Raw genomic sequence first — 25,908 nt, 5'->3', positions numbered from 1 at the left:
ATGTAACTTACAAGCTCATAGAACATCCTATCTCTTTAAGAAACAGTTACTGCAGTAAAAGGCTTGGCAGTAGGCAATGCAAATATATATATATATATATATATATATATATATATATATATATATATATATATATATATATAACTTGTAAGCAAACAAGTTTGGGAAATACCTAAGAACAGGAGTGATCATGCACACGGGAACACACGTGCACACATGTTTAGAGTTTCTTCTATTTTAAGGAGAAAGAGGAACTCTGTTTTGTATGTGGCTGCAGTTTTATCATGCTGTGGCCTGATTATCAAATATAATTTAAATAAAAAATTTTTGGAGCCTATCTTTGGAAGCATTTCATCCCAGAAATTAAAACATAAAATAACTACAACAACTGTGTAGGGATTTATACAAGGCAATTTCCATGCATAGGATAATTAATAGTTTGGCTGATTGTGCCCTTTTCTATGTTCTATATAAAGGATTGGATAGTCCTACCAATGCCACTATTTTATTGCGTTTTACAGCCTTCATGCTTGCTCATGGTTTGTATGAATTTCAGATAAGCACCTCAAAGCAGAGGAGTCAGAGACGCACAGCTCACCCAGGGGTGTGCCAGACAGGGTGACACTCTGGCTTTCAGTGTTGGCCACAAACTCTTTCGCTGTGGACGTCCAGAGCAGGAGGTCCTGGTAAAGCCCACAGCGCCTTAGTTTAGGAACTACTTCACACTGTGCATGTCTGCTGCTGGGAGAAGTGACAAGCACTAAGGATTGTCATAGTGTCATGCACAAAAGGTATTTTTTGTTAGACTAGACTGAACACAGTCTCCAGATTTATATGTCCTGATATTCCCAGAATTGCTTTGTTTTTTTTTTAAAAAAAAAGTCTCTATATGGAAATGTTTCAAGTTAGCAATAAAAGCAAATTTGAGATGATACAGAAAGATTTCAAATCTTATCAAATCTTTTCAGAATACAAAAATCATGTCCAGAGCTCAGTTTTGTTTTTGTCTTTTGTTTTGTTTTTGGTCTATCTTAAATTGTGTCAAGGATGTGGTTTCATTGTATGGTGTCAATGTGTACAGAGGACCAGTATGGATAAAACTGTTAAATGATCAATTACCATCTTTTGGGGTGCCAGCCCTATCTGGGTTACCTTTTAGTTTTGTGAAACAGCCTGTTCCTAGCACCTCATTGTGATTCATCTGTTGACTTCCCTGTCTCCGCTAAGCTCAACAGCTCTTTCCCATGTAAACTGGAGTGTGTTCTCATCTCTCATGAACCACTGAAGTGCTGGTGTCTCTTAATGCCACCTGCCAGTCTAGAGAGCAGCTGGCCAGGTTCTGCTCATACCCCTATACCCCACACTTGTAGAAAGATGACAAAAAAAAAAAAAAAAAAACCAAAAAAAAAAAAAACAAAAACACCAAAGGCGGGGGGTGGGGGGTGGGGGTGGGGGCGGAGAACCATAATCAAACAAAAATCCCAAACTCACTAGCAGAGTTAGTTTTGCTGAGAGTACTAGATAGTCCTTAGCTAGACATAAATGTGCCAGTGCACATTCTGTTTTCTTCAGGAAGCATTTTTCCAAGCAAAAGGTCATGTGTTTTATCAAAGAAATGAAACTTGAGGACCAGAAATATTTCTTCTTCCCAAGCTGCACCTGTACTTTGAAATGCCACTTCCTACTTGAGGCTAGCACAGGGCAATTTGTTATACCAAGCAGGTAATTTCTCAGAGCAGGTCCTCCGGGCTTTACTGTAAAGTCACCTGACATAGCTGAAGGCTGGGGTAGCCACTTGCACTCAGATCAGGAGCCACCAGAGTTTACTGCTGTAGCCTTCAGGCCTAATGAGGAAGTTGTTCCTAAACGCAATTTGGTCTGTTAGTGGATTTAGGAGTACAGTGTGTAATTTTTATAATTTTATATTCATATTCAATCTAAAAATGTACTTTTGTTTTCTGTGGGAAGAAACCCCTTGGATTAAAGAATAAATTGAAATGTGTTTACTTCCATATGAGGTAGCATAATAATATTTGAAAGTGTAAATGTTGGAATCAGGGAACTTACACCTGAATTTTCTCTAAAATGTGTGATGAGGAAAGGCACCTTTTTTTGTGCTTTGGTTGTATATCTTTAAAAGATGTTAAATCCAGTAGCTTTGTAGGACTAATATACATATTAAATAAAATTGTATGTGTGCTATTAATCTACCTGACAGAGTACCCAACAGGTGATATTCTTCTTACATTTGGTATAATTTACTTATGAATATTAAGCTTCAAGTTTCACTGGCTATAGTGTGTGTATGTGTCTATGCATGCCTCTGTGTGTGTATGTGTGTGTGTGAATCTGTGCATGCCTGTATGTGCCTGTGTGTGTGAATCTGTGCATGCCTGTGTTTGCCCATATGTGTGCATGCGTGTGCATGTGCCCATGTGTGTGCGTATAATACAGAGTATAAACATCAACTTGTCATATGTCATATGCTAGCTCTTCACTTAATCTAATGACCTTAATTTGCATAAGAGTTTTTTCTCTTATAACAAGAGCTCAGACTACTCAAATAGGCGTGCTGAGGCTGTCCCGAGGAGGAATATACGCTCCTGTTCCACAGAAAAGCTCACTTCGCATTGCCAGAGCCGTGTCCGGTTCATTGTGCTCTGCTCTCATTTTTATGCCACAGCTTATACTATCTGGGTTCAGTATAGTATTTAAAATGCCCCACGTTCTTTGTAAGCTTTCACATGTGTGTATGCCATTTGGATTATCTTTTTGATGTCAGACTTTTTTTCTTTTTATACATAGAAAAGAATTTGTCATTATCGTAGGCTAAGTAGTTATGAGCTAACCAGGTACTGTTTAGAGGTAAACTATTTGTCAAGGAGATGAGGGGGTCTGCATCTTTTGTTGACTTAATGGTGCCCTTTCAAGTCCACAGCTCCCTAATGGCAGTCTTGGTTTCGGTCTCTCCTGACATGTTCATTTGGAGCTACTCTGATATTTGTATTGTTCTGTGTGTCAACATCAAGAGGATACTTTTATCAAAATAAAATAACAGCCCCTATTTACCCACTCTGGCCCCTCCTGTGCTTACGCACTGCTGAGTGTCCTCTCCTGATCTGTTTCCTTTTTATAATGCATACTCTTTTAGTTATTGGGAAAATAAATCCTTTGTTTTCTAATCACGTTTCTCTCTCAGTCAGGACAGCTCATCAATATTAATGCTCTGAGTAGAAGGAGAATTCTAAACCACTGTGTAATTCATCCTGGGCACAGGTGGTGACACATTCTTAAGAAGGTGAAGGTCCTAAGTCCCTTAGGTTATTACGTGGAGACCCTCCTCTAATTATGTAGCTATTTGGTATCTGTGTAGCTAAAAAGATTGCTGTTCAATTTAGTCTGGTCCCTTATATTTGATGCATTGGCAAGTTATCTTGTCATTGGTGAAAGACCTTCATCTCTTTTCTCATTTGGGTAATAAATTGCTAAAGCAGTAGCTTGCCTGTCACCCCCGCTCTTCAGATCAGCTCGTTGCTAACATTTCCAGCTTTATAACCTCTGGGGTTGCTTGCTCTTTTTCACATGCCCAGTCAGTGGTTGGATAAATATGACCTGCAGTCCGCCATGCGACCTCCATGGCTGCGAACTTCCTTCGTAGCAAATCTGTGTCCTAAATTATGAGTCTTATAACCAGGCATAGTGGCATAATCTGGAAAATAGTTGCTTCTCTCTCTCTCTCTCTCTCTCTCTCTCTCTCTCTCTCTCTCTCTCTGTGTGTGTGTGTGTGTGTGTGTGTGTTTCTACCCTTTCTCCTTTCTTCCCTTGTGGAATGATTCTGGTAATGGGTTCATTAAACAGGCCTTTGGCATGCATAACTTTCCATATGTAAATCTGTTATGGGCTCATCTACAAAATTGCATGACCTATATATAAAACAATGTAGGAAAGCGACTGATGGTACTCGTGGAGATGTATCCTACTTTACATGAATAGTCTTACTGAAACACTGAGGAGGCTTCAGTTATAGTAAAAAAAAAGGTGTTGAGTGTATCTGTCCCATGGTGTGGTACAGCTGCAGTCAACCTAGAATTTGGTGTCTATGAGTTTTGATTGAAAAGGTAAGTTGCTTTTCTTTGGAATTAAGATACATACTTCAGACTTAGCAGAAGTCCTTGTGCCATGATCTGTCTTATATTAAACTCTGAAAATTGGAGGAAAGCTATGTTCCTGGGATGGTAATTGTTCATCTTAGTACCATAACCTTTAACCCCAAACTACCTCACCAGTATCGAGCAGTTCATTCATTCTACACAGGAACCATGACTGCTTTCTTATTGTGGTAGGCTAATTAAGAGACTTTGTTTTGAAAGTTTTAGAAACCAATTCTGGCTAGCTTCAAATCAACAGAAATCTTGTATGCTAGACTGAGAACATTTTATAGGACCAAAGGAATTCCCGTAGCCAAAATCTGTATACCAGCTACATTCTCCAGAATGCTGTTTGCATGTGAAAAATTTCCCAGAGTCTTTTCTCTGTGTCTCTGTACGATTTATTTATCCTAGCATATTCCAAAATATTTTTGTTCCCAGTTTTTGTACTTACTTTTCAAGCTGTATTTTCTATGGGGATAAAACTAGGAGGAAAAAGAAAAGTTGGATGCTGCCAAATTCTGTCAGGAACTTTACTCAGTCAGGCTTCTTGGTGGGTTTGGTCAGAGCAGAATGAGAAGTGTATGAAGACTAGTCAGCGGTGCGGAAAAGGCAGACTGCCACCCAGAGGTGAGCACACACAGAGACGTCCATCCCACTAGCGGAATTAAAGAAAACCGAAACTTCAGCGTTTTGAATATTGTTGAGGTATTGTTGAGGTCCATGTGTTCAGAATTTTTCAGAACTAACAGGGAGGCACAGTGTACATAAGCCCGACTTCTGATAATCCCGGAGCTTTCTCCCCTATGGAAAACCGTTGAAGCTATGCATTAAAAGAAGATTTGAGCGTTTGTAGTAGGCAACAGACAATACTGGAAAGTTCTGTGCAAACAGTATTCAGAGCGCTTCCTGTCCTTTCTCTGTGATGCTGAAATGTACAACGCAGAAGGATTGATGAGTTGGATGTGCAGAAGGCCCACTCTCAGGCTCAGGCTTTATGTGCTACAGCACAGAGACTCTGTACTCCCCCATCAAACTGAATTAGTGTGCTACATGCCGTGGGTGGTGGGGAAACCATTTTGCCGTTAATAATAACGTGTTTCAGAACACCACATGAAGTGATTATGTGTGTACCAGTGATGCTCTCGGCTCTCTGTGTTGCATGTGTCACATCCTATTTATAAGGTAGCATTTTCCAAAACAAATGAGGAAAACGATCCTGAAGGTGAGGGATCTTCTTCAGTCTCACTGGCAAAAGGCTCATTCTCTCCAGTGGCTTGAGTCAGCATTTCAGAATATAAAAATTCGAATGTGAAGCTTAGTCTGGGCATGCTGTTGAAGCGGGGGCACTCAGGAAAGGAAAATGTGCAGCCGGCTGCATGCAGATGGCACATGGATTTCTTAAAGAATCAAATACAAAGAGGGCCATGCTTTGTGATGCTGTTCCCAGGTGTAAGGATATGATAATGAAATACTTTTAAAAAAACATTTAAATCAAATTAGCAGGCACTATTTTAATAGGATTCCTTCTTTCCTTCCTCCCTCCCTCCCTCCCTCCCTCTGTCCCTTCCTTCCTCCCGTCTTTCCTTCCTTTCTTGTTTTTTTAAAAATAGGTATCAACCCTGGCCCTAAAGTGCAGGGCTAGGCAACATTTGTCATGATGTATTGAATGTGTGACCATCAGGACATGTGTTATAAATCTGACTACCAACACACAGGTGTGTACAGAGTGTGAGGTTTCTTCTAGGGATGGGTTGAATTTCATCTTATTTTCAGATTTGATGGAGATCTGACTTTAGCATGTACCTTTAAAAAATATGTGTTGTCCTTTTCAACTTGGGCCTAGCAGAATGGCTCCCACAAAGAAGGGTGGTGAGAAGAAGAAGGGCTGTTCAGCCATCAACGAGGTGGTGACCTAAGAATACACCATCAACATTCACAAACACATCCACGGAGTGGGCTTCAAGAACCGCGCTCCTCGGCACTCAAAGAAATTCGGAAGTTTGCCATGAAGGAGATGGGGCTCCAGATGTGCACACTGACACCAGGCTCAGTAAAGCCGTCTGGGCCAAGGGAGAGAGGAATGTTCCATATGGCGTCCGAGTACGTTTGTCCAGAAAACCTAATGAGGATGAGGATTCACCAAACAAACTCTACACACTGGTAACTTACACGCCTGTTACCACATTCAAAATCTACAGACGGTCAATGTGGATGAGAACTAACCAGCTGAATGTCAAATGAAGTTGCAGAATTGCCCCAAAAAAATATGTGTTGTATTTCCATGAAAGCAAAAAAACAAACAAAAATACAAAATAACCTCCCCCTCAAACTAAAACTATTAAAAAAATATGCATTTGTGTTTACCTAGTTTTAGGGAATGTCTACAAAATCTAAAGGGCTTCTTTATTGGTACACGATTGTTCTGTTAATTTTCTTATACTCTTGCAAGAAAAACACGGAAGGGACATACATGTACATATGCACAGAAATGAAGATTTACGGTAATCCAAACCAGCTGTCTCAGAACATGGATAATGTTATCTAATTGAGCTTAAAATTCTCTTTTGTTTCTATGTATTCATGTGAGAAAGCCTAAAAATGTCCTCATTCATCAGTTCTATGAATAGTAAAGGTTTGATGGCATTTTAAAAAAGTCAGTTTGGGGGCTGTAGAGATAGTTCAGTGGTTAAGAATATTGGGTACTCTCCCAGAAGACAGGGCTTTGGTTCCCAGCACTACATGGTGGCTTACAACTGCTGGCAACTCCAGTTCCAGGAGATCCAAAATTTTCTTCTGACCTCTGTGGGTACTAGGCACACCTGTGGTACACATGCATACATGGAGGTAAAACATTCAAGACAACATAAGATAGAATAAATCTAAAAGTTTTTATAATTATTGAATTTAATAAATGTTTATAAAAAGAGTGTTCAGAGCCAAGAGAAAGAGAGGGAGTCATTTGCCTGGCGTCAGCCAGCAGGAACTGTTTTCAGAGACAAAATGTTTGTTGTTGACAACTCTAAAAATCCCCAATTAATTAACTAACTAGTTAATTAAATAACTACTCTTTAGTGTGTGTGCATGTGCATGTATGGATCTGTGTACATGTACATCAGTGTGGAGATATGTATGCACACGTCTGCATGTGCTTATGGAAACCAGAGGACAGCCATGGGTTTTGCTCCCCAGGAATGCCACCTATCCTATTTTTTTAGAAAGTGAATCTCAGTGGCCTAGAGGTCATCTCAGTGAGGCCAGTCTGGCAGGCCAGCAAGCTCTGGGGATTCACTTGTATGTTTCTCAAGGACTAGGATTTCAAGTGTGAGCCTCTGTGCCCAGCTTCTTATGTGGGATCTGTGGATTAATTTGGTGTCTTTTGCTTGAATGGCAAGTACTTTCCCAAGTGAACCGTCTCTTCATCTCTGATCTCTGATCTCTGACATCGTGTGTGTGTGTGTGTGTGTGTGTGTGTGTACAGGTTTTACTTTAGTTAATATGCTCTAAACTTTAAAAAAAAAAACCAGCATGCAATATAATATGTTTTAATGCAACATTTTATTACACATGCATTCTTCTGCTCTGTTCTTACTCATACATGTTTCTTACCACCCTCACCTTTGACCCCGGCCTTCCTCTGGTTCTCCATTCCTCTCCCCAAGTAATTCCCTTCTGCTTCTACAGTAATGTATTCTTGTGCCAGTAGCTTTCTCTAGAAAGATGGGGAGAACCGTCCCATATCTAAGACTCATATAGTGTAGCTGATTCCTGAGCACCCACAGGTTATGTCTGAGCAGACACAGAGGGCACAGAGGATGGGGCGTACATGTCTGTGTCCTTAAATAGGTTACATTCCAGGGATGAAAGCAAACATGTAAGCAGACAACCACAGCTGCCTGACAGATGCGTAGCAGCACACATTGATCAGCCGCAGAAGCGGATGGAAAGGTGGTCATTTTATCTCAGGGCAGAGAGGAAAGTGTTCAAGAGGGCCTGTCCCCATCGTCCTGGAAATGGCATGGACTTTCCTAATTTTCCATGACTGAGACAATGATGGGGCTGTGGCTGAGTTCTTCCGGATAATGCAGGGGCACAAAAAAAAAAATTAATGTGTTTGGTGAAAACCATTTTTCCCCCTATGTGTGTTCATGCTTCTGTTAAAAGATTGAATTCACACACAGTTGATAAATATTGGGATGATGTTGAGTTAATGTGACAACCTCCTTGGTTTATAGGTGATATATTCTTTTCTTGACACATTAACTTAATGGCTTTTGTTGAGAGGTGGTAGCAGCTGAGGGCACCCAGCAGGGTGGAGGAACAGAGAGACTCAGTGGGGAGCCTGAGATCCTGGTAGCAGCCCTTGATGCCTTTGTCTCCTGCCTGCCTTTGTTTCTAGTTCCAGCCAGCCTTTTAGCTTTCTGTTGCTATAACAAATACCCCTAGACAATCTGTTTATAAAGAGAAAAGGCTGATGTTGTTTCAGAGCTTTGGAGATGCTGGTTCACAATCAGTTGGTCTCATTGTTTTATTTTTTTTTTAGCTCTATATTATTTTATTGTGTGTATATGTGTACACGTAGAGATTAGAGCACAGCTTGGGGGAGTTGATTCTCTCCTTCTTTTCTGTGGGTCCTGAAGACTGAAGTCAGGTTGTCAGACTTGAAGGCCAGGGCCTTTCTTTGCCTGCTGAGCCATCTTGCTGACTGATCTTATTGCTTGTAGGTTTTGAAGAGATGGTTCATAATGAGGTTGTGTGGTGAGGAAAAACTGCTTACCCCATGGCTGCCAAGGAGCAAAAAGAGGAAGGGGAAGATACTAGGCTCTAACGGCTGCCTTTGAGGACATACATAACACCCTAACTTCCCCCCACCCATGACACCCTCCCAGTCTTTTCTGTTACCCAGCAGTGTGCCTCAGACTGAACACCATGCCTATGATATGGAGCCTTGGAGGACGCCACAGCTCCACAGGATCGCACGGTCTTGCTGTATTTCTAAATGACCTGTAATTGCTAGAGACTTTCACATTCTTTTAGTGTTTCATTTCACTTTTAATTTTAAAAGCATATGTGTGTTTTGCTGTTGTTTTGTCCGTTATTGGGTATTGCCCATAGGTCTTCATTTATACTAAACAAGGCATCTACCATTAAACACCAGCCATGAGGTTTCGGTGTATATCATTTACTGTAAATACAATCGTGGTCTTCAGCGGTACTGCTTTACCGAACACAACAAGACATTTTAAAGGCCCTGATATCTTTATTACAATCTTTAAGGTCTTGGAATTTAAGGACGTGGATATTGTGTATTATGTGCCCTTGCAGTGCAAGATTTTATATTCCTGAAATTTTTACAAGTACATATATCCAATTCTGACAAGCCTTTCCTCTAGTCTGCAGAGTAGGGCTTTCTGTCATGGTGAGATGTTTTTATCCCCTGCTTCCATTCCAATATGATAGCCAAAAACCATGTGGCTATTAAAATTTCATGAAATTAAATAAGGAATTTCAACTCTTTGCTAAGTTACTACTTGGCTTGAGGCTCCTGTTCAGGATGACACAGCTGTAGTGTGTACCACCCAATCCCTCTTTTCCCAGAATGTTCCCATTTAAGAAGTTAACAGTTCCTCAGGAGAGAAGCTCAAGTTGACAGTCTGGGACAGAACGAGTCATGTGCAGGCCAAGCGAGGGTTATCTCTGGTTGGATATCTCCTGGCACTCCCCAGAGTCTAATGTTGATGACTGTGTGCCCAAGGAATTGAACACTGGGGTTAAGTTTTCTGATGCCAACTTCATGATAGTAAGTAAATCTTATAAACATGGGATAGACCTCATTATACGGCTAGAAGGCAATGCTTTCTAGTAGAAACTGAGAGCAAGTCTTCAGTTATGGTGGACTAGAAAGGCTTAAAGGGTTACTATGGCAGAAATTAGCATATCGCATAAGACACCAAAATTTTAATGGGTAAAGCCAGGTTCACTCCTGTCCTCTTCTTCTGCCCTCTTTTTAGGGCAGCTCCATTGATAAGATTCTCATGGCTTTAACTTTATTCTTAGGGCAGCTCCACTGATAAGATTCTCATGGCTTTAACTTTATTCTTAGGGCAGGTCCCATTGGCAAGATGCTCATGGCTTTTTGTCTGTTTTGTTTTTTCTTTCCAACCTAAGTTGTTCAGAAGACCTACTATTTTGACACTAAGAAGTTAGAAATTGAATGCAGAGATAACTGGTGTGTTGTGAGGCGTGTCTCAGTATCCTATCATCATTTTCTGTCTGTCTTTCCATGTCGCCCTCCCCTGTTAAGCTGGAATAGCACCTTAGGTTTTCCCTAAAGGTTTTACTTCTATTGAAATGAACCATAGGAAACATTTTCTAGTTTCAAATCACATAGTTATGAAGGTTTATTACAGGCATTTTAACTGATTTATGTCATTCTATATTCTGTTCTATATTTTTATAGCATGCATGGCTTACAGTGTTAGCTATTGAGCAATTCTTATCATGCAGGTTAATGAAATATTTCTCTATATGACATACCTCAAGGTTACTAAAGTTCATAGGGCACGGTGCCATGGACTGGCCAGTGTCTGTGACCATGTGAACGGAGTGCTTCTCTCTGTTCCGTATATGTTCTTTAAAGGGCCTGCTGCCGCTTTCTGCTTCATTATAATTCACGCTGCATCCAGTGTTACTGGAAAACTAATGAAAACGCAGGGGCCATAAGCCTTTATTTTACTGTTGAGAATTCTCAGTGGTTACAGTGTTACATGCCACCTAATTCTCTTGATGTTGCTTTTTTCTTTTAATAGTGATTTTTATTTTCAGTCTAGTGATCCATTTCATTCATTAACCCTCTAACCGCTGAGGAGGCTCCACGTCACAAAGAAAAGCGCTTTGGATTTATTATAAAGATACATCCTAGTCATGCCTGAACTCTAGTGTGTATGTGTACATGCGTGTGTGTGTGTGTGTGTACCCTCTAACCTCTGAGTAGGCTCCATGTCACAAAGAAAAGGGCTTTGGATTTATTGTAAACATACATTCTAATCATGCTTGAACTCTAGTGTGTATGTGTACATGTGTGTGTATGTCCATATTCTTATTGGCACTAAAAACTGTGGTGTTTTGGTCAATCTCTGGGACAAAGTGCTGGAATAAGAACAATTACATAGATACTGTTTCTTCTAGAATGTCTCGGTGATAGAACTGTTGTCATAGCAAAATTAGGTTAAATTCAGTAAAAACCTGCTCAGCACTTCCAAGGAAAAACTAAGCCAGGGAATAAGGATTTTTATGTCACCCTTTCCTTTCTCCATTGGATTTTTTTTCTCTCCTTAACACAAAATAAACATCTGTCTTATCCTTCCTTTTGAAAACCTTGATTTGCTGTGGCAGGTTGATGGCACTAGACCTGGGTGTAATCCGTACAGATTTGTATCCCAAACAGCATTGTTATTCATGCCATGCTTGGGGTGTCCAGTGGTATATCTGATGTGCAACTGTGGCTCCAGATGACAAAGGCTGCTTTGATATGTGTGGAATGTCATCTCTGGTACGCCAGGAAGCAGCTCGTGATCCCATTTTGATTCCCCCACTTCAATCTTAAAGAATGCAATGATTTCTGTTCTCTGTGTATCAATGCCAGGGTGCATGTACATTTTAGTAATAACCAGAAATTGATTTTTGATGTGGAGTTTATAGCTGTTGTGTTCAGACTTGTCTCTGCGCTGTGATAGTGGCACAGCTCCCTCTGGAATGTTACATCTCCCTAGAGCAGGAATACCTTGTCTTCTCTCGTACACCCCCTGCTTTCTGGACAGTATTTTCATAGCACCCTGCGTGTATCTACAGCAGACTAAAATTTTAAACTAGCTAGACCTAGTGGCAAATGCCTGTAATCTCAGGAGACTGAGACAGAAAGATTGCAAGTTTGAAACCAGCCCGAGGAACTTGATAAAACAATGCATCAAATTTACAAAGAAACAGGAGACCGATGGCTGGGCGTCTACCTCAGAAGTAGACAGTATGCAGTGTGTTATGTCTTTAGTAGTGTGTTTGCTTGAGTGTGCACATGTGTGTGTCGCAGTTGCCAATTAATCCTGCTCACGTTCCTTGCTACCTGCCTCAATGTTCTGTGTTCCCTAATGAAAAACAGACACAGACACACACAGAGACACACAGACACACACACACACACACACACAGAGCGAGAGAGCGAGAGAGAGAGAGAGAGAGGGAGAGGGAGAGGGAGAGAGGGAGAGGGAGAGGGAGAGAGAGAGAGAGAGAGAGAGAGAGAGAGAGAGAGAGAGAGAGAGAGAGACACCTTCTATATTAATATGCCTTAAACAGCTCTATAGTTGGGCCATTCCAAAGCCTCCATGTGGCTAATACCTGCCCTCCAATATTCTTGATTTATTACTTACCAAAATCTATATTATTCCTTTGCTGCCCTAGATCCAATTGGGGGCAGGGAGGGAGACCCTGGAGCTTCTCTTCTAGGTTCTTACATGATTGGTATGTTCTCTATTCTGTACCTCAGGCCTGGACCTTACTCGTTTCCAGGAATGGTGATTCTAAATCCTTCCTCTCTTGGTCCCCTTGCCCACGAATTCTAAAGTCCCGCCTCTGTCTTCTTGTCCAGCAATTGGTCACTGACAACTTTATTTATGTCAGTATCTTACATGTGGATTCTCTTGCAATTTTGGGAACCCAATTAACATAATACAATCGTTAGACCAAATCCACAACGTGTGCATAATACACACACACAGAAACAAAAGCTAAAAATTGAAACAATGACACCATAGAAAGAAACATTCCTGCTTACTCATTCTAAACTATCCGTAGTTGAAAAAACTGGGTATACCAGAGATTTGTTGTCTTAGCCTGTAGGTGGTATCCCAAGTAGTGCTTCAGTATAGGATTTGTGTAACAAAAACCTTAATGGGTTGATCGGATATATAGTCAGCACTAAAAGGTAGAGTCAAACAAAATGTATCATTCACTGATTATTTTTCATAAATTTATAGTTACTTTATAATAACCATAGATGAAAATAAACTCCAATTCTCATGTAAATTAAATAAATGTATAGTGTTCAAATTCATGTCTTGATGTAAATTGAAGAAAAGTCTTTAATTCTTTCAAATTAATTTTTTCCCAGTGTGCTAACTGGGAAAGCAGGCATTATACCAAGTTAATGAAAAGACTGTAGGATTCACTTCTGATTCACGTAGGAGCCAAGGGTCAACATAAGACAGCTAAGGTTGTGGGTTTACATAGGCTCCTTACTTGTTCTCTATCTCATCAGTGACCAGACCACACACAGTGACAGAAGCCACACTTACAGTTTGATTAGGAGAGCACATTTATTTTAGGTGGGAGCAAACTTTCCAGACCACATTGAGAGCCAGTGTGTGGAAAAGAGGAAATAAAGATATCGTAGACATACTCTGGGAAAAGACTGGGTTACGGACTGCTCTTATTATTTAGAAAATATTTAGAAATATTTAGAAAAGCATCTTCGTAATAATGAAACTCTGCCACTTCTTTCTTCTCTCCTATGAGGCATCACTTTCTTTTTCATCTTATAACATTTTTAATGATACTGCTAATTTGTACATGTTTATGAAAGTAAGGAATATAGTTATTCTAGTCACCATTCTCTTGCTATGACCAATGTACCTCTTTTGAAAAAAAGCATTTAATTGGGTTTACAGTTTCAAGGAGTGTCATGACCATCATGGTTGGGAACATGGCAGCAGGAGCATGGCACTGAATCAATCGCTGAGAATTTACACCTGCTTTGCAAGAAATTTGCAGGCAAAGAGCGTGAGGCAGGACCTGCCTGGCATGGACTTTTGAAACTTCAAAGCACACCCCCAGTACCGCACCTTCTAATCCTTCCCACACAGTATCATCCAAGAACCAGTCAGTGAAATATAGGCGCCTATTCTCATTCAAACCTCCACAGTGGCTCTGACCCATCCTTAAAACTCTTGATTAGACTTGAAAGAAAAGTATTACAGGTATTAAAATCACAGAGAAGTTGGCATTTTCTGTAATGTTGAAGAAGGTCACAACCTTTATGCCACCACCACCATCCAAAATAGCCTCATCTCTTCCTTGATCGGGTAGGAACCCGCTGATTTCCCTGTTTCCCCTTTCCTGCTCCACTGGCTTTTCAGGGGGACACTATTGGATCTTTTGAAGTATGAATTTGGTAAAATCTTGGCTTCTCTTAGTTTCTCTATTGTCTCTTACACTTAGAATAAAATGTGAGCTCCTCATTTCTTCAGCAGTAACCTCTCTCTGCCTTACTTTACACCTCATGCCATGTTCGGCTTCCATCTGGCTCTCCTATATTCAACGTTCATTTTCAAAACAGGCCCCTTGGGATTTCTAGTTCCTCTGTTTCAGAAGCTTGGGTATGAAGGTCCCAGGAAGATCCCATACATCTCCATTATGTTCTCTTTGAGGAACTTAGTGTTTTATTTTAAAAGCGCTGCTTGTATATTTGTTGACGTGGTTATTCTATCTCAGCACTGTGAGAAGAAAGCTGTAAACTCTTGGTCTTGTACATTCTGGTTGCTGTGTACAAAAGGATCTTGCATTATTTATTATAGGTGTTTCAAAGAGTGATTTGAGAATAAAATGTTTTAAATCTTCTCACAGATGGGATGTAAAACCAAAATAAAATTTTAGATTACAATCAAAACTAATTTTGTGAAACTACTCAGTCTGAATGTTATGATATGATTGAATTCATCCAAATGAAATTATAGAATTTAGCTATTCTAATATGTTAAAGTTGCTGAAGTTTTTGTATTTCTAAAGGAAAATTCTTCCGCCACCCCTGCCCCTTAGCTCTGAGTGTCACTTCAGAAGAAACAAAGCAAAGTGACCCTCAGAGCACATAGCCCATAAAGTGACATGCAGGTAAGATTGACAGGTCTGTGAGAGAAGCAAGGGCCATTGATGTTCTGTGACTGTGGTTCCTTCTTCTGTACCCCCACAAAATGATAGAGTGAACAAATATTTTAAAATAGGTATGCCTCCTCAGGGAGGAGATGCAGAGACAGGGAACTAATTGTGGTGATTTGAAGGGCCTGAAATTTTTCAGGATCTGGGTCTGTATAATTGACCCGAGAACTCCCCACCTTTACTTCCCTGCAAAAGTCCATTGTCCATCTGCCCCACAGGGTTGATTATCCATGACCACTGCCTTGGCTGCAAGAGACTCTTCTGGCGGCTCCTGTTTTCTTCCTCTTCCAGAAGCCAGAGAAGTAGAGTAGAGGGCTGAGAGCTCTGTGCCTTTTTATTGTTGTTAGAAAATGCAGGGCAGAGTCTTACAATGCAGTAACTTAGGCAAATGAAGCCAACAACACAGCCAGTGAGAGTTGTGGAGTTGTAGAGCCCAACTCCAAAGGATTCATCTACAAAACAACTCTCGCCTAAGGCCCAGGGAGTGCTGTGGAAGAGGAGATGGGAAGACTGTTGGGGCCAGAGGGGCAGGGAGTTTGCTGTGAGACTGTGTCCCTTGAGAGTGTCAGAAGCTAACCCATAAAGTCTCACCAACATGACTGCCTAACCATGAACTGAACAAGGGCAACAACAGTAGACATGTCATACAGGGTGGGTGGGTGGGGGAAGCCCATGAAACCACAGCTCTACACAAAGAACTACAGGGAACTAAGGAATGCTGAGAGCAAGAGAAATAACCACACTAATTGGTTGTCTAGTACCAAAAGGTCAGCCCTGCTAAGCTACATACAAGCACTCTATAAAGACTGAACATCATATTTAGGAACACACACACACGCACACGCATTTAACAACAATTAATGAAAAAGAGGTCATGAATTTGACAGAGAGCACGATGGTATACATGTGAGGTTTTTAGGGAGGAAGGGGAAGATATAAATAATATAATTAAATTATGATATTAAAAATTAGAAAAAAGAAAAAGGCAGGAGGTGAATATTAAGTGACAGCCAGTGACATGAAGTATATGATTTAACTGTGTAGTGAAGAAACGTGTGCAGTGGCTCTCAGATTAGATGTACAAGAATGTTTAATTCGCCTTCACTGCTATGATCATCACTGCAGGGAACCATTCCTTCAGATCTAGATAACACAGCACACATTAGAGCACCTTCTCTCAGATCGCCTTATTGCCCAAGTGTGGCTCTACACAGCTCAGACTTTTGAAGCCTGTAGATGTTCGGGTTGTAAACTTGACCCTGAATACGAATCATGGTTGAGTCTTTTTTTGAAGGGAGTAATGAAAAAAAAGGGACTTGATTAATTAAGCATACCCATAGCCATTAAGAACCTACTATTTGCTTAATATTCTTTTTTAATATTCTTTTTTGAGAACTTTTTTTGGATTTTATAGAATTCTCATAGGAACATTATGAGTCAAATATTTCTAAAATTCTATTTACAAATGAGATAGAAACTGAGAAATTCATATATTTGCTCAAGAAAAATTGCCGCTAATAAGGCACAGTGGGCTAAACCACAAGTTTGATTTCTGAATTTGACTTATTTCTTATTACATGGGGGTCTGTCTATATTGTGGTCTTTTTCTATGACAGACTCAATAATACAAACCAATAATCTGTGCTTGTCTAAAATGGGAGAGTCAGATAAATGTGAGCACGCTACCTAATCATATTCCAATCCCAGTGTGATTTATTATAAGTAGGAATTAACATTAACAAGGTGTTGTTTTGGTTGGCTCTCATTTTCTGAGTGGTTCTGAATTCGCTTTATGTTGCTGTGGCAGTTTCTTTCTCCAGCAGTGAATGTTTTAATTGTTTGTTAGGCTCCTTGTGGCTGTGTTTGGGCTTCTCTGAGATTTACTTTTACACCCTTCTAGTTGTTGGCAAATATTCATCATGCAGCAGACCTGCCCATCTGTTCTGCTGCCAGCCCAGGCATCACAACAGTCACAACAGCAGAGCAGCCTCTGCTGTGCATGCTGAGACGGGGTAGCCGTGGGAGAGGAGATGGCAGATGTGGATGAAGGTGCAGGTTGAACTACTAAAATCCAAAATCCTCTGAAGCCTAGGACCTTCTGAGTACTCAAAGACAGTCAAAGATTCCTATTTCAAAGTATTTCAGATATCTATCTATCTATCTATCTATCTATCTATCTATCTATCTATCTATCTATCTACCTACCTACCTACCTACCTACCTACCTACCTACCTATCTACCTATCTATCTACCTTGGTCTTTGGATTTTCTATATAGCCCAGGCTGGCCTCAAACTTGTGGCAAGCCTTTTGCCTCAGCTGTAGCATTGTAAGTGCTTATCACCACATCTGGTCCCGAGATTTCAAATTTTTGGATTAATTATATATACACCTTGCAAAGTCTGGGCAAAAATCTCCAGATCTGAAAAATTGCTAAATATGAGAGAATTCTAGCCTCAAGCATTTCAGATTAGAGATACTTTAAATGGTTATCTGCTTGGGGACATTCAGAGTTCAGTACAGGGAAGGCTGGGGACATTTATGCCAGAAATTGTGTTTCTAGATGTCATTAGACCCGGAGTTGAATAAGCAGAGCTAGTGACACGTATACACACACACACACACACACACACACACACACACACACACTTAGCCGAAGCTTAGCTTTTATTATAGGTAAGCAAGACAAATGGGCATCTGAGAATGGCTGATGGTTCTCCCTGGGATGGAGGACTATTTCAGGTGGGCAGCCCTTTACCCCTTTGCATCCTCTGTTACTTGAAGCACATGGGTGTTTTCTGTGATGCTGTGGACATGTGTGATTTCTCTTTCTGACACATGTGTGCTGCTGTAGTGCTCAGGTGATATCATGGCTACCGTTAGCATACCAATGAGTGTAGCTCCTTTTGTGGGTGGGGGTTACAAACAAACCAGATTTTTCTTTAAATCTTGCAACACATTGAACACTGCCCTCACTCCAGGTTACACACAACAGCTGGTAGAAGTGTCTGTGTCCACCGCCCTCCATGGGCAGTGTTTCCACACTTACGTCTTTTTCCCTCATTTCTGTCCAGTGACCACCACTGTTCTGAGTTTCACTCTTTGTTTTTCTGTGCAGTTTTTCACGTATGAGTTGGCACCAGTATTTGGTTTATTTTGGTATGATTTTAATTTCATGTAAATTGAGCCAGCTTATGCTCCCTGCTGCCTTTTTGTTTGTTTTTGGCCACAGCATCCTGAGATTTTTTTCCACAATGCAGCATCTAGATGCAGTTCTTTCTTCTTCATTGCTGCAGTGTTTTCTAGACCAGTGTTTATCCAGGTTGAGTTTGCTGCTCATTATTTTGGGTGACAAGAGCATTAACTATCCTGGGTCCTTCTTCATGTTGGTGTTTGAGCTGAGTGTTGGTTGACTGCTTTGTACTTTGGGATTCTAATTCACAGTTGTTCAGATTTACTAAATGTAGTCTCTGGGAGTCTCCATTTCATGTGGGAATTTGTTTTCAGATCTCCCAGTCTGGACAAAGTCTAGGCATTCTGTCTGGTATTAAAATGCGTGTTGTGTTGTCAAGCTTGAAGCTGGGCCTCCTTGGGTGAGTTGAATGCCTCCAGTGAAAAGCTAGGGCAGGTAGTGTGCATATGCATGGAGAGGTTGGGGAGAGGAAGGGAAATAATGTAATTATATTTTCCTTTTTAAAACACACACACACACACACACACACACACACACACACACACACACACACACACTTGTTTTAATTTAAAACCATGGAAAGAGGAAACCTGTAGCCATACAGATCAGAGTCAATTAGCCTTTGGACTTTTCTTCATCAGGTAAACTCTTGAGTCTTGATTGTATAAAGATAATGCTGAAAGTCTACACTGAGTAATCTAGGTAATGTATGGGTGGGAACAAAAGGATCAAGGTTTTTCTATTAAATGCAAAACTGTTTCTACTCATTACTGATGGCTTCCGTTAGAGCACTGATGGATTTACTATTGTGTGACATTTTACAAATGGTTCCTAATTAAAAAAAAATATAGTGCCATTGCATAACAATAAGTGTCGAATGAAAAAAAACGAAGCAGTAGTGCTTTTTGATAATCTTAAAGTAATTTATGTATTTAAATACGTGCACAAAACCCTGCATTGATATTTTTCTTTGTCATTGACTTCCCAGTAGCTCAGTTGTATTTTAAATATTTATGTTTTATATTTTCCCTCACCAGTCCCATGACAATATACATAGACCCTGCAAACAAAGACGTATTTAGTGCCAGGCTTGCGAAGCCATTCTCTGACTGTCCCAATCTCCATTGGAAATGAAGCTGCTTTTTCAGATGATGCTTGGGTATGCTATATAGCAGTGTGTAATTGCACAGATTATCACCATAAACCTCTTTTCCACATGCATGTAGCTTTTATGGTAACTGGTAAAACATTGCACCTTAATTTGAATGAGAAAAAAAATCATCAAAAGCATTTAGGAGATATAAAAAATATTTTAAAATACTTAAAAAGACAAGAAATGAACCATATTTATGAATTTAAATTTAATACATAGTGGGAAAATGGCATAGATAATTGAATGTATATGCACTTCTATAGTGTTGTTAATGTATACACAGCAAGTGATAAGTTCTTATACTAGATAAATCTTTTAAAAATTAGAGTATTTCCTTCTGATTTGAGATCTAGAATGAGAAATAAAATGGGTTTCAAGATCCATCCCTTGTCTTGTTCAGTTTCGTTATCTCACATCTTGCTGTTATGATGACCCTGCTTCCATTAGATTAACACTGTCACATCTCAGGAGAAGGAAAAACAGAAATTTGATAGATTGAAAAACAGTAAGTGAAAGATTAAACCTTGGCTGTCTTTTGCTGCTGGAATCAGCACAAAGCTTTTGTTGATCTGTGTCACCTGCAGGCTGGTTCCAGTAGCCAGGTCAGAAAGGCACCTGGTGATATATCAGAAGATGAACAGGATCTAGAACGTTCCTGTGAAAGAAGCAAATTACTGTTTTTGGTGAGAGAACTGGACTGTGTTCAGCAGGACTGGGTGCAGCATTTTTTATTCCTAGGCTGGGTTAGAGCTGTGGTTTATTCAAAGTTGGCAGCCATTCAGCTGACCCTAGGCACCCTGGGAAGAGTACCAGCTGCAGTGTGTGGACCCCATGGACTAGGTCTGTATGGGGCTCGTCTTGGCCTTTGGACAGGGCTACTGTCCTGGTCTGAATGTACAGTGTATAGTGCAGGCTGGGGACCACATCAGGAGGTTGATGGGCCTATTGACCTTGTTCAGCCTGTGTGGAGGCTCAGGGCCTAAGAACAGCTGTTTGTTTCTGCCTCTCTGTCTGTAGTGGTACTTTGGATAAAAATGGCTCCCATAGCTTCACATGTTTGGATTCTTGGTTCCCAGTTGGTGGAAGTGTTTGGGAAGGAGTTGGAGGTATGGCCTCTTTGGAGGTGCAGGCTTTAAGGTTTTAAAAGGCTAGGCTCCAGCCATTCCCAGTATTCTCTCTTGGGATCAAGAGTGAGCTCTCAGCTGATGCTCCAGCTGCCTACCTCTGCACCCTCACTCTGTGATCCTAAACCATAACCCTTGGAACCAGAAGCCCAATTAAATACTTTGATAAGTTGCTTTGCTCATGGTGTCTTATCACTGCAATAAAAAACAAAACCCAAAAAACAAAACCTAAGATACCTATGGTATCCTTTGAAATGTGCATCTTCAAAGTGGCTGATTTCCCTCATTAGCCATACGATTTTTTGGTATGTATGATGATATTTTGTTTATGTATGTATTTATGCATTTATTTATTCACTACCCTAAAATTAATAACCAGTGCTTCCTTTCTGTCAAGCAAATGCTCTACCGTTGACCTGCTTCTTCAGCTACAGCTTGCTGCTGCTGCATGTGTATATATGCATGCCTGTATGTGTGTGGTCATGACTGATGTGTGGTTACACTTTGACACGGGTATACATATGTGTGGAACCCGGAGGTTGATATTGGGTGTCATCCTTGGTTGCTCTCCACCTATGTATTGGGGCAGGGTCCTTTACTTGAGCCTAGAACTCACTGGTTTGCCAAGTCTAGCTAGCCAGCTTGCTCTAGGGATGCCCTGTTTCTGTTTCCCAATGCTGGGATAACAGTTGGGCTTCCACATACACCTGATATTTCTGCTGGTGCTGTGGATCAGAATTCTGGTCTTCATACTTATGTAACAAGCTGTTTGCCCACTGAGCCATCTCTTCTGCCCTATTAACTTATTTTTTAATTGAAATATTATAATTGTAAACATTTAAGAAGCACAGTGTGATCTCACTTCAGGTTTATACTGAGTAAGATTCACATTAGGGCTTTTACTATAGTCGTCACTTCAAGCCTTTGCCATTTTCTTGTGTTGGGATCATTTAAAATCTGCTCCATTAGCTGTTTGAAATATATAGTTAAATGTATCCCATTGAAGTCTCCCTGTTTTGCTTCTTCTCTGTTAGCTAACCTCTCTTCCTCTGGGCAGCCATCATTCTTCTCTGTTGTTATAGGATTTCCATCTTCCCTCCCTCTCGTCTTCCTTTCTGTCATCTTTCCCAATTCCTTCCTTTCTTCCTTCCTTCCTTCCTTCCTTCCTTCCTTCCTTCCTTTTTCCTTCCTGCCTTCCTTCTTTCCTTTCTTTCTTCCTTCTTCCATTTCTCCCTTCTTCCTTTCCTCCCTCCTTCCCATCCATCCATCCATCCTTCCTTCTCGCCTTCCTTCTTCCCTTCCCTCCCTCCATCCCTTCCTTCCTTCCTTCTTTCCTTTCTTTCTTCCTTTTTTCTTCCTTCTTCCATTTCTCCCTTCTTCCTTTCCTCCCTCCGTCCCATCCATCCATCCATCCTTCCTTCCTTCCTGCCTTCCTTCTTCCCTCCCTCCATCCATCCCTTCCTTCCTTCCTTCCTTCTTTCCTTCCTGTCCATCCAGCTGCCACATGTAAGTGCAAATAAGCATTATTTGCTTTCAACTTTATCCTACTTAGCATGCTTTCTTCCAGTTTCTGTCACATCACAATATTCACAAAGGGTCAAATGTCATCCATTTATCTTGCTGAATAATAATCTCTTGGGTTTGTATCAATCTGGTTGGGTGAAATGAGAAGAAATGATCTTCCTGCTATGGTGGGATGTCATTGCCTGGGACAAGCACAGAAAGGAAGCCAGCAACAGTAAGCATTTGTCACCCTGTGCACTCTGATTGTGAGTGGGGTGTGGCTGGTGCTGCAAACTTCTGCTGTCTAGACCTCCCTGCCATGATGAATTGTACTCTTGACCTGTAAGCCAGTGGAGGCCTTAAGTTTACTCAGGCATACAGTGACAGGCGAAGGAACTGAGGCACACACTTTCAAGTTCTCATACCTCACTTGTTTATGAGTGAAACATTGATTATGAAGACATACTGTCATATCTTATTAAAACGCTGTCATCTACCTCCCCCATTCAGTTCCCCTTTCCTTTGATCGCTGAGTGAATCTTCTATTTTCTGTGTGATTTTTTTTTTACTCTCAGCATTTATATCTTAAATGCTTTCTGTCTTTATAATTACGTATTGTGATATCATTACATTATCGAGAAGTTTTGATAATGTCAAGAGTGTAACAACACAGGAGCATTACCACAGATATATCTGTGGTGGGTATTAAGCATGTTTCTGAAAACCACTTGCTTTTTGTGTTTCATGGAACTCCCTTGTAAATTTGCATTTAGAATGATAATTCATGCTAACAGCTTTCATCTCCCTTGAGGTAGCAGAAATCAGTTCTAAAAATGGCAGAATGAAAGAGTATCTTGCAGATAAAGTCAATGAGCTGTCAACGAATTTTTCATCAAACACATCCCAGAGCACCCTGTGCTGTTCTAGACTTTCCTCAATGTCATGCTAGGGTTCTTAGTTCAATTTTTTTTTGTTTTAAACCAAGAGAAATATTAACAAGCATATGTGGTCAACCAACAGAAGGTGCTTGCAAATAGTACCTTGGAGCAGTGTTTCAATCTTCAGGAAAACGGTGAAGGGGAAACCCAGCATTGATTGCTGTTGCTAGGCAACGCCTTTTACAGCAGCTGTACCAGGGACAGTGGTGCTGTCTGCCAGCACAACCATGCATGATAAAAAGCAGTGCAGTGTTGTGATGTTTCGGAGAACCTGGAATCAGTCCCATGCTTCCTCTTCCCCTTTGGTCTCCTTTGATATGTATCTGAGAAGTTAATATCACATGGGCCAAATATGTAGATAGTGAGAAACTTGGTGTCCTTTGGGGATTTTTAGAGTGGTATGAATGGATTTGTTGAGCCAACTCAAAAAGAATCCGGTTTTTATTTTTTTCAAGTAACATTAATTTTCCTGTCTGTTCCTGTGCATTTCCATTCATTTATCCATGTGTATGCCCACACAGAATTTACCGTCAAGCCACATGCACATTTTAAAGTGCTGTTCCTGCTAGTTTGATGTATGCTGTCCTGCTGCCTGTTGGATAGTGCATCACTGTATGGACTGTAAGTGTGATAAAGAGATGACTGCGTTGGTGTAGACGGTTTCTGAAGAACAGCCTCTTGCCTTTTCCTGAGCTTTGGGGGCACACTGGGAAGTTTGTAAACAGCTTCCTTAGCCTCCTTTCTTGTGAGCCTATTGCCTCCAATCTGGAAGGTAAATCGGGAGTATATATTGTGTTTGAGTTCCCTGGGTGTGTCATTTTGACAGCCGAAGAGCTATCCTTTAGAAATACTGAAGTAGATGTATCAGTGATGATTTTTTATCACTGTCAATTGTCAGTGACAAGTCATTCCTGGAGAAGCCACTTGCTGTGGTGTTCAGTCAGCCCCCAACCCCCAACTGCAAGGTGACACTCAGCCTCTTCATGTTGGAATTGCTGTTGATTTGATCGAATCAGATGAGTTTGCCTTCCCTCGGAGTTTGGTCTCTGAATGCCTCCTGGGGAATTTGAAGAGCAGCATCATTGCTTGGGACTCAGCCACCTCAAGAAATATAATTGCATAAAAGCCTGCCGACCTCCATCCTTGTTTATACAGGTAGATCCTGAAGATGGACACTTCAGCCGTCTACTGTGGAAAACCAACCAGTGATCCAACAAATAAAGCAGCAAATGCCCGAATTCACCTCTTTGTAGTTGCTTGCAATGTCAGTGCTGGTAAAGCAGCATTTCAGTGGTCTCTGTGCCATGCCTCTGATCAAGTCTTGTATGCTTATAAAGTATTGGCATAAATTAGCAAGTATTTATTGCTTATTCAATCTTTAATAGATAATTCTTTTTTACTCTCTCCAGTCATGTATACTTGGAATCTCTGTTTAGGTTAGTGTGTGTTACGATGTTGGCCTTTTACCATGGAATAGGACAGATTAATATATGGTTCTTATTAATTTGTCTAGTTTGTTACCATTCTTCTGTCAAGCTAAATGGCTTTTAGATGACTCGTACATTTAAGTCTGTTCAAAAGTTGTTAAGGTTTGTAATTTATCATATAGCCATTTGTGACCTTGTTTGGTCCCTGACTAGAGTGATGTTCATTGAATATATATTGAAGAATATGAAGAACATTAATGTCGCACTAAAAGCATTAGCTGTGAGCATGTGTGTATACACAAGGTGGCTAAATTGTTGCTGGCAATCAATAATAAAGCTTTATTTCTTATATTTGATAATGAAGACTTTTTCATTATTTATAATTTTTAAATTACTTCCATTTTAAAATTAGCCACCCTCATTCCAGTGCATGTTCAACGGTGATATATTTTCTGAATCTATATCATTATATATGGTTTGACCTTTAGTTGGATTGCTAGTAAGGATCAGATGAGTTATGCTCCCGCAGAAGGGCTTTAATGTGTCTCTGTGCTTGGTGTTGCCCCACCACACATGCTGTGTGATATTGTTAATTTGCTTGAATCATAATGAGCTTTAAAAAAAACCAAGTTGGTCTTGGCTAATGCATTCTTGGAAGTTATGAAGGGGCTATAACACCGAGTGTTCTGCATGAGCTGCAGTGGAGGCAGACAGTTGCCCACAGGCAGCAGAGCATATTTCTGCACGTGTGTTTTCCGTGTGTAGATGACTCTCGGCCACCCTTTCATTTGGTAACTAAGTATTTAGACTGTAACAAATGGTGAATATTTGAGGAGTCATCCACAAACCACTCAAACAGTAGTAATGCATAAATGACACCAAGTGTTTAAAACATGCAGAATGTTAAATTCAGTCATCAGTGGCATGCAGTGAGTATGTAGTTGTATGTATGTGTCCATTCCCTTGGGCCCAGCAGTGTCTGTACATCTAGGCAGTAGTATCAAATCCTTGACAATGCCCTGCAACAGTGGCAGCCAAGGTTTGTTTCGTAGCTTACCCTTTGTTGCTGTGGCTCACCTTGCTGTAGATTGAAAGTAATTTTTTTAAGTTATTCATGTCCAGACCCTCTTCTTAGATCAGTATGGTGTAACTTCTGTTGGTACATTGTTTGCAGTGGATTAGGCATCATATGTGAAGCAGAGGTTGAGTGTGCTTGGGAGGATGTGTGTAGTTTGTCAAGAAATCCTATGCTGTTTATCTAAGATACTGAGCATCAGTCCATCTTGCTGTCTATGGCAGCTTTTTGGATTCCAAGGGCTGACTGTTTCCGGGGTGTCCTGGGCATTGGTGTGTGCTCTTCTTCTGTTGGGGTTAAGCTTCTCTACACTGCTCTGATGCTGACTTGATTATTATCTCCTCTGGAAAGATAAATTAACATA

At 40.6% G+C, this 25,908-nt stretch overlaps 1 protein-coding gene and 1 pseudogene across 2 annotated transcripts in view; both read left to right on the top strand.

Annotated features, from left to right (window-relative positions):
* Smyd3 (SET and MYND domain containing 3) overlaps positions 1 to 25,908 on the top strand; it is a 533,841-nt gene that overhangs the window by 164,226 nt on the left and 343,707 nt on the right. The window lies entirely within an intron of this gene.
* On the top strand, positions 5,969 to 6,935 carry LOC117721552 (large ribosomal subunit protein eL31 pseudogene; annotated as a pseudogene).

This window comes from Arvicanthis niloticus, chromosome 16, assembly GCF_011762505.2.
Source record: "Arvicanthis niloticus isolate mArvNil1 chromosome 16, mArvNil1.pat.X, whole genome shotgun sequence".
NCBI lineage: Eukaryota > Metazoa > Chordata > Mammalia > Rodentia > Muridae > Arvicanthis > Arvicanthis niloticus.
Note: the sequence above shows the minus strand (reverse complement) of the source record. Positions and strands in the feature narration are given on the sequence as shown.